This window comes from Kryptolebias marmoratus, linkage group LG9, assembly GCF_001649575.2.
Source record: "Kryptolebias marmoratus isolate JLee-2015 linkage group LG9, ASM164957v2, whole genome shotgun sequence".
In the NCBI taxonomy this organism is placed as follows: Eukaryota; Metazoa; Chordata; class Actinopteri; order Cyprinodontiformes; family Rivulidae; genus Kryptolebias; species Kryptolebias marmoratus.
In genome coordinates, this window is record NC_051438.1 from 1,831,672 (window position 1) to 1,841,994 (window position 10,323).

Genomic DNA, 10,323 nt, shown 5'->3' on the forward strand with positions numbered 1-10,323 from the left:
CAATGTTTCGATCTGGTTGACATTTTAAGGTGATACAACTTGATAAACTATTGGTCGCTTTTAATCTGATCCCTCTTCAAACTAATCTGACAATATGGCAGAAGTAATGAAATTTTTCTGATCTAAATTCCAAAGTGAAAATGCTTATTAAAGTAATCTAAACTGTCTAAAGTATTTAAAACCTAAAGCTTAGATCCTGATTTTAAACATCATGTTTAAAAGATTATCAACTATAAAATAATAATCAAAGTCTTCTCCCATATCATATAAGATAATTCTTGCTCCAGAGCATTTATCCCTGTGAAATCATTGTGAAATTAATGGAATTGTTTAAATCAGGTTCAGATAGAGAGTAATTACTTGATGCCAAAAAGCCAAATTATTGTTTCCTGTAATGAGTTTGTGAGTTTTGTTTTTGGTTTTTGCTTTGTCTTGTTTTTTAGGGATTTTTGTATGTCTTCTGGGTTTTGGTTTAGTTCTTGTCTTTGTTTTTCATTATCCACTCGCCCTCAGTCTGCTCCTGCTTTCCTGTCACGCCCATCTCCACCTGTCTACAATCCTCATTACTCACCTGTGCCCACTTCTCCTGATTTCCTTCTGTGTTTAAAACCCGGTCACTTTCTCCACTACTCTAGTGGTTTATTGTTCATTGTCCCTGATACGTCCATGGTTTATTGTCTCTAGTCTCTAGTCTCTCACCTTGCCTTGCTTCATTTTGCCTTGCTGTTTTTAATTTTGTTTTGTTAAGTTTTTGCTGCCACGTCAGCTTTTTGTTTTCCATTTCGCTTATTAGAAATAAATTACCTCTTTTTTAAAAGATGAGTCTGCACACTTGGTTCGCCTCCTTCTCCACGCCTCTTGACAGTTTCCAAATTCTCAACATTTAGTTGTGTTGATTTATTATTTGTCGCTTTTAATTTGATTCATTTTTAATTTGTAATTCTTTTTTTTTCTTTCAGCTGGTCCCTTTTCATGGGTCACCACAGCAAGTCATTAATTTTTAATTTTGTAATAAAATCTCAAAAAGGCAAATTTGGATTTCTTTAACGATAGTTTGTTATGGTGGGGTATGGCGATCCCAGAACGCAGACTAAAGGCAAGGTAAAATAATAAATAACTTATTAACAAAACCAAAAGGCTGATGTGTTTTTCTTTTTTGTAAAAAAAAAAACAAAAAAAAAAAACAAGCAACAAAACTTTCAAGCAGGTGATAAAAATGAGGAGCAAAAAACCATGGAACATGACTGTGGCAAGGAGAAACACAAGGACATGAACATCAGAACAAAATGACCAGCGAGGAATCAAAGAAAGAACTGAGGGTGAATGGAAAATGAGTTGCAGCTGGGAACATGACAAGGAATAGGTGAGGTGGGCGTGGCAGACAGACTGGAGAATTACAAAGCTGAGGGCAGGTGAGAAATGACACAGGAAACACTTGAAAAAACATGACAATCAGAACACCACAGTGACGGAGACACAGAAAACAAAACTACACAAGACTTAACTGAATGCAGAATAAACAAGAAATAAAACAGAATTACCAAACTATGAACCTAATGCAAAATAGACTCAAAAATACTTTAATCCATGACAAGGTTAATGAAAGCGTCTTGTAATGAATGGATTCAGCCCTCCACTACTGAGATCTTAGAAATTAATAAGGGTAAAAAAAAAAATAGTAATTCAAATGTTATTGATTTCCCAAACGATACAGCTAAATTTGTAATTGATCAATAAATTCAATCTGGTGCTCCGCTAGCGAGAGCGTAAACATTATTGTGGTAAGTACAGCCATCTTACTCATTACAATACTTTGATCATTTTAGCTTTAAGCTTTTGTTTTGCTAAAATTTGCTTTTGTTTTGATCATTTTAGCACGTGACATTTACATGCATTTTCTGAAATAATGCAATTTCTCAAGTTTCATTTCTTTGTTGGTTCATCGTGTTTTCTGTTTTAAATATGTACCAGCTGCTTTGCAGTCTGGCAGTATGAGAATTAAATTCATTCAACATGGGATGTATTTGAGACTGACAAGATGTTTTCACACATGTGTTGTGGAAGAAAATCAATTTCCAGGCACTGTTAGATCACTCAAACAGGTTTATTTATGTATGGTGCACAATATACAGTGAGCCTCAAAGACAGTTAATAATTAACATCAGAGTCCCAGGTCTGAACGGGAAGCTCTGAATCAAAGCTCTACCTCCAGAGTCCACACAGGAGCTGATATCGAAGATATTGGAATGTTGGTAGGCAAAGAGGAAAGAAGGGAAACAAGGTCAGTCTAGTTTCCATGAAGACTAACGGGGTCATTTGGTGCAAACTCAGGCTATGGAATTCAGACAGAACATAGTCAGGTGTTATCTTATAAAAACCTTGCTACCACACATTTTAGAGGAGACAAGAACGCAGAAGGATAAAGAGATAAAGGAGATCATGATGATGACTGAAAGAGGGGAGCAAGAGACAGAATACACTGAGCCGAGGAGAAACTGAGTAATGCATGGTTATCATTGCACACCATGACGCTGTAAACTCTTGCCTTCACACCTCATTTTTCTTTCTACGTATCACCATTGTATCACTTTTTTTCCTTGTGCCTCTTTCATTCCTCCTCTGCCTGTCAGTCTAAAGAATCTTTTTTTTCATTTTTTCTTGTCATTTGTCATCTCTATTCCTGCACACTTACCTCTCATTCTTTTCTACTTCTCTTTCATTAGGCTTTTAGTGAAATCTCACTTGGTCTGTCTCTGCCATATTGCTGATATCAAGAAAAGGCATAGCTATCTCCAACACAAACATGAACACACACACACACACACAGACAGAATATGCTTTAATGATTAACCACAAAATAATCACACTAGTTAGTTGTGTGTATGATATAGAAGGTCCCCTTTCACATACAACCATGCTATGCGTTCCACAACCTATTAGAACACAGCTGGACACGCCAAGTTTTGGAAAATTGCTTTCAGTGTGAAGGCAATTATGATGCTGCAACGCTAATAGTACATACCAAATATATTGTTCCTTGTTTCCTAAGTCACAGAGAAGCTCACTTGCACCCTCATTGAACTTTATGTGTTCATTGTTGAACAACTCTCTCAGACCGCATCAGGATGCAGCTATGCACCTTGCTAGCATGTCTGTACACCACAGGTATCATGTTTGTGCTAGGTTGTTTCCATGACCTTCCATATCAATCATAGCCTAGGCATGAGGACAGGATGGCCAGACCTGCTTCAAATTTGTGTTGATCATGGTGCACACAGGTTTGTTTGAAAAGAAAATCAAGGGTTCCTAAGGATGCCTAATTACAGTAGAAGAGTGCCCCCCCCCCCCATATTTCTTATTGTTTTTCATGTTTGTCACACTTGTTTCAGATCATCAAACAAATTGAAATATTAAGCAAATATATCACAAGTAAATATAAAATGCAGTTTTTAAATGAAGGTCTTTATTATCCAAGATCTTCCATGAAGATCTTCTGTGACACCTCAAAAGTGTAACGTAGGTCAGCAACTTAACCCTAGGTTCTGGGCCTATATTAGTCCAAATAACATCCCCACAGCTAATGGTACATTCTCCAAATGAGTCATAACCCTGATGCCTTCAAGGACAACTCCAATGTCTTCATCTGCTGAAGCTGCTTCTTTAAGATGATAAACACCAACAGTCCAATGACCTCATCGATGGTAGCTTCATCTATGCCCTATGTAAAAGGAGACATGTTGAGTCATTTCATGCTAAGTTCTCTCTCTCTCTAGATGTATATTGATCCATCTCTAGATATAGATAAAACTATAAATATATATCTTGAGAAAGATCTGTCTATCTCTAGATGTAGATAGATCCAGCTATCTATATCTATATCTAGAGATAGATCTATTCATATCTACAGATATAGATTCATCTCTAAAGATAGATAGATCTATCTAGAGATATTGCTAACGAGAGAGAGAGAGAGAGAGAGAGAGAGATAGAGAGAGAGATCCATCTATGAATCTCTAGATATATAAATATACACACTCACCACATACTCCAGGATGAGCTTGGCTGGATCTTCTCCCATATACACGCAGACTTCCTTAACGACACACTCACGTGCAGCATCAACATCTTCACACTGAAGGAAATAAATGGCATTAGCATCTGTCAGGCCTTGTGCTTGACTATGAAATTACTTTACACAAATGCTTTTATAGTAAAGGCATACAAACTAATGAAGTTAAAGTAAAGGTTTAAATAAAAACAAGAAGATGTAAAAGTACAAGCTGAGAGCATTTATCACAAGAAAACCAAAAAAGTTCCTAGTTGTGTTATGGCTTTTTCACTTACATCATCCATTTGTGCCACAATTAGTCTTAGCTTTTGCCCAAGCTGTCCTCCTCTTCTTTTGAACAGCTTCATCGGGTTGTCAAAATGGAGATCCAGCTGAGAGAAGAGCACAAAGGAATGAGCTTCAAATGGTTAACACTTGGAAGAAGTACAGTGTATATGTTAGGATATCCTCAGGTATCAGAAAAAACGGCATCAGACTCAGGTAAAATACCATCAGGTATCAGAAAAAGTACCTCAGAGAGAAGCCTGTTGCAGGGGGTTTTGTTTTTTAGACAAAACAATTAGGAGTTATTATAAGTTGCCATAAATCCTTTGTGCCACACATATTAACAGTTTCTGTCCAAAACAAGGCAAAGGGGCACATCACATTCTTAGTTTTGATCATTTTCTATGTCCTGTTCATGCAGGATCATTCAGGTAAATGTTATAAAATATATCCTGATGCATGCTCAAAATATGCTTCCAAAATATGAATCTGAATCTATCTCTTGTTATTATTTTGGCTGGAAGGACAGATATGTGATTCTGTTTCCAGTAGTCCTTTTCTAAAAGAAATAATGGATAACCTAGTTCATCAACAAAGTCCTCACTGTCTGTCCCAGACTGTTTTTTTTATCTCCATCTCTGACTGCAGCTCCACCTTTAAAAACCACCTCATTATTTTGACTCAAACACAAAAAACTGACTAAACTTAAAACTAAACATACTACACTACACCCTAACTATAAAATCCAAACACACTAAATATCACAAAACTCATTGCTCACTCTCACGCTCAATGTTTTTTTTGTTTGTTTGTTTTAGTTTTTCTGGCGCCACTGAACTTCCTTAAATATTTGCGCCTCTTTCTTCTGCTTCCTTTAGATTTTTTGGCGCTTGACAGATAATTTTGAGCTTCAGCCAGATTGGAGAGGGGGATGTGTTTTTTCATTCAGCATGGTTTGGGGTTAAATCGGGCAGAAGATGGAGGAGTTCGCTGCAGCCTGTCGCTGTAACGCGCTCCTAATATGACGATGATTTAAAAAAAAAAGTGTTGTGAGTTATTTATCATAACTCTGGTTTTCTTTGGCCTATCGAGACCATTTAAAAACTGATGTAAAGCTTGAAGTCTGGACTTTTGACACAAATTCGGAGTCTCGGAGAGAACAGATCAACCAAGCAAACTCTGGCGGCTACAACCAGACTAGTTAGCCACAAGGAAAAACAGTAACATAAACACTGTTGGAGTCTCCCGGTGGCATTTTACTAGCTTTCTAAACCGTCAAAAACGCCTGCATGCTCTCCCCCACACAGACAAATTCCAAATCTGACTGGTAACAGCTGCTTTCTGTGGACTACTTTGCTAAACTATTATGAGCTAGCTAATACCAACATTAACTAGCAAAGTAAAAAGCAACAAACAACTTGTAAGTGCATTACAGATGACTTTTCACACAGCACAATAATCATGTGGAAACATTCCCAACTACAAAAACATATATATATATATATATTTAAATCACTTACCTAATCAGTGTATGTCCAAAGCTTTGCCAGAAGTTCTTGTGGCCGTCTGTGAAGAAACTACGTGGCCAATCGTGATCTTAAATTATTTTGTTGGCATCTTATTGGTTAAGAATCTAAAGTCTGCACTTATTATTATCAAATCACATTTAAATGTTGTCTTTTGATATATTGCATCATTTCCGGTGATGATAAAACATGATTATAATGGTTTTAGTAATCTAATTTAGTCACGTTAAATCAACGGAAGAAAAATGAGTAGTTTCAGTACTGTTAAGAATTAAGTAAATGATACTTTATTCAATCGTGTAAATAAAAGAAACATGAATCTCATGTGTAGCATTAACTTATTTTGTTTATGCAAACTCAAAGACCTGCCAATTCCCATTTTTTCAGTGCACCTCCTCCGCTGCAATCAGTGATATTCCGCTTACCTGTTATGTATAGTATGTAAACCATCCTCAGCTCTCCAATCACCACCGATTAATGAAAGCTCAAGGCAAGTAGATGGCCAGCGTTTTTCTCTCGTCCCTGATTGTTTTTCTTGTCTTGCCAAGCCTCTGATTTTGTGGACATCGTCCTTTCTTCTGTGCCCCGATCTACGAGTTTTGCCAGCCCTTTGGATAAGTAATCTCAAATCAGTTTTCCTGTGTATGACCATTGCCTGTTTTTGGACCAACTCTTTGAGCTCTGGATTAATCCCTAAAGGATCCTCCTTCCAGTGATGTCACGACTCCCGCCAACAGCTCCCTGCCATCTCTCTGGAGAAGAGATCTCTTTGTCACAGTGGGCTGGCTGTACAAGGGCATGTTAGAAAGGCGACAAATTCCCTGTGGTGATCCACCAGAAAGCAAGTGGATTAGTCAGTCTCTCTTTTTCTCTCTCTTTCTCTCTGTCTCTGTCTGTCTCTGTGTGTGTAAATGGCAGACTCAGTGGGGCTAGAGAAGGGTGTGTCAGAGTGAGTGGATTTTTTTCATTCGTTCTCTACTTTTTTATGCAATTGTTATACTTTACAGTTTATACATCAAATGTAGTATTTATGTCTTGTTTCACCCAATATTTCTCTCACTGCTATAAGATTTAAGATCCTCCCCACACCAACGCAACTGAAGTGTGTAATGTTCTTTAGTTAAGTTCCAGTCTGGTCCGGTAGCTTTTTGATACTGGCTTGGTTTGGCCTTTGGCACCATGCCTGTTGTAGAGGGCGGTGCAGAGTTTGAAAAGCTGACACGTCGGCATGCTATCAAACTCATACCAATGGTAAACTGTTCAGTAGAAGAGGCTGTGTTAGCTGTAGGAGGAGCAGTGGGTGTGATAGTGTGAAATCTGCTTCCCGTGTGAATGGTGTGATTGTGATTTTTCTTGATAGTACATCCAAAGTGAATGATTTGGTAGAAAAGGGCATCATCATTCATGACACTTTCACACCAGTTCTTCCGCTGGTTAGTCCAGCTAAAAAGATTATCATCTCAAATGGTTTGTAAACCATTTGTACCGTTTGTAAAAAATGATCTCCTTGTCAAGAAGTTGTCACACTATGGCCAGCTAGTTTCACCCATGAAGATGGTTTCTTTGGGTTGTAAATCTGTGCTTTTTAAACATGTCATATGTCATAGAAGGCAGGTTTTTATGATCCTTAAGGACATGGCTAATGAACTTAACCTGTCTTTTAATTTCAAAATAGATGGGTTTAATTATATGGTGTTTAACTCTCCTGAGAGCATGAAATGTTTTGGTTGTGGTACAGAGGGCCATTTAATTCGACCAAGCCCAGAAAAGCTCAAGAAATTCTTTACCTTTTTTGGGCATGACTGAATTAAATGACAAGAATACACAGTTGGGGAATGATACGATTGAGGGGTAGGTGCCGACGGCGACGCCCCCCTTGGCAGGCGTCGACTGCCCCTGCGGAGGCTGCTGGGGCTGCGGCGAGTGCAAGCAGCAGATCCACTACTGGCGGCTCTGCATTACACACTTCAGTGGTGTTGGAGTGGGGAGGATCTTAAATCTTATAGCAGTGAGAGAAATATTGGGTGAAACAAGACATAAATACTACATTTGATGTATAAACTGTAAAGTATAACAATTGCAGAAATAAGAGTTTGCAAAGATTCTGGAAAGTTCAGACAGCTCAAAAGTTACCGTATGTGTCATCACACTCCGAGTTGAACATTACCTGAAACTCTAAAAATCATGAAACTTTGATTGCAGGAAAAAAAAAACCACAAATTCTATATTTAGAGTAGCAATCTCATTTTCAATGAAAGAAAAACAAACAAAGCTTAAGCATTCCTTGACTAAATGACTATCGCCTGCTTTTTTTCATGCCAGAGTTTTAGACTAAGATCATTTTATGATGAGAAGGGACAGAGTTGTAGCCATTTTGGTCAAACCTCAAAAATAACTTTATTTACAATCTTATGAGGTTTCCTCCCACTGACCAAAAACATGCATGTTGAGGTTAATGGAAAACTGAACAAATAAAACAAGGCTGATGTAAAAAGTTATTGCTTAAGTTTTGAGCATAAATATCCCATAACGTGTGGTGCTCAGAGTATGTGTTCAATATGTGACACTAAGCTATAAACACAAATTGTTTTAGCTCAATTTCTGTAAATCTTGTTGAATTAGGACAGCTCTAAACATTATTGAGTTGTAGTTGTAGACCCAGTAATTACTTTTTGAGTTTTAAAAATAGTTAAAGGCAAAAGTTTCTAAAACTGATCTCCTGTGATCAGTTGGTGTTCAGATTATGTCCAGTGTTTTAAGATATATTTTACTAACGCTTAATAAAAAACACACAAAGGCACAGGTAAAAACATTAATGTCCTTTCTTTTTGGTGGCACGGAATAGAAAAGGTCAAAGAGGAAAACCACTGCATTTCATCAAATCACAAAACCTGGAACGAGAATTGAGGAAACATTAACAATAGTCTTGAGGTGAGTAAGTAAAACCAAGCTGTATATACACTGCTGGAACTAATGACAAATCAACAACAACGGAGTGTTGATAGCATCAAAGTCACCTTCTTACCATTTGTGGCTTGAAATGAAAAGAGGAAGAGAAGAGAAAAGAAAAGATGAGAAAAGGATTGAAAGTCCCAGGGTGACTGGGTCTAATTGAAAATAATTCTGACTAAAGCAATGACTTAAATGACATTTTGAATCCAGGACTGAAGTAATGACATAGAGAAACCTCCAAGGGAGAAACTGCACTTTAAAAAGCCAGAGAAAGACAGAGAGGTTGGAACGATGAAGATGTAGTGTAGGGAGGGCAAGAGACATTATAGAAAGAGACAAAAGGGAACAGGTTAGAGATTGTGAAGTTTGTGGACAAAATATTTATTAAGAAAACCAGGAGAGACAAAAAATAAAAGCTGACTTTGAAAAGGCATCCAGGGAGGGAAGAAGCTATTTTCATAATTTTTTATCAGGGTGTCATAAGTTTCTCTTTTTTAGCTCATTTCCCAGCCTGGTAGACAGGTCAGCCTTATAGTTAAACCATGTGAGGCTCTGCTACCACAAAATATAACAAAACCATATTCTGCCATTAAGTATTAATGATCTAATGACATTTTTTGAGGATACAATTTAATATAGCTTTTATTTGAAAGACACTATACCAGGACATGTTCAAACAAATTCATTTTCTTTGATCAAAGTTATCTTCAAGGTTTTTTTGTTGAGACATATACAGGACATGTACAGAGGGCCATAAGAAAAGACAAAATCAACACTACAGTTAAACCATACACAAAACTATGGGAGATCCTGGTACACACTAAAGGGAAAATGGAACTGAACAAAAAATGCCACATAATTTCCAAAACAATTTGCATGTCATGATTTCATGTGGAAAAAACATACTTAGGAAAAACAGGAAGGGCATTCAACACAAAGGGGAAAACAGTAAAAAATGAGGGAAAAAAAACATCATGATAACTCACAAAAGTTGACATGCCCGGGAGCCATAGACTACTTGGCAGCCCACCACTCCAGGACGTGACTCGAGCACCCACACGAACAACCCCACACCAAGGGGACAGCAACCCACATCTACAACTAACTTTTGGAGTCAGCCTAATTCACGATGGCTGCCACAACTAATCAACCTTAGCCAACACAAAAATAGCTATAACTAATTTTACAGATATTGCTTTAGACCTTGTGGTAGTAGATGAGAGCTATCAAATCTCTTAAAATTTCATAATATTGCATGAAAAAAGCATTGTTTACAAGGTCTGACCAAAACAAATTTAACTCCATTCCTTCTCAGCACAAGATAAATAAATAGACGAGTTTAAAACTTTGACATGAAAGGTTGTAGGCGACACATTCCATTAAGAATGGTAGGCCTTTAATTAATTATTGTGAGGATCTTGGTTTTGGTTCCGCCCTCTGGGTGGCGCCACTAATTATTGTTCCACAGGTGTTCCTCATACCACTGATGAGACCAGCCAGGATTTAAGCAGC

At 37.5% G+C, this 10,323-nt stretch overlaps 1 long non-coding RNA gene across 1 annotated transcript; it reads right to left on the reverse strand.

Moving 5' to 3' along the window:
- Positions 1 to 2,170: 2,170 nt before the first annotated feature.
- On the reverse strand, positions 2,171 to 6,492 carry LOC112450016. The gene is made up of 5 exons (XR_003038580.2): positions 6,285 to 6,492; positions 5,854 to 5,910; positions 4,345 to 4,440; positions 4,040 to 4,132; positions 2,171 to 3,718 (listed from the first exon to the last, which is right to left on the reverse strand). It is a non-coding gene; the product is annotated as an uncharacterized LOC112450016 (long non-coding RNA).
- Positions 6,493 to 10,323: the final 3,831 nt, after the last annotated feature.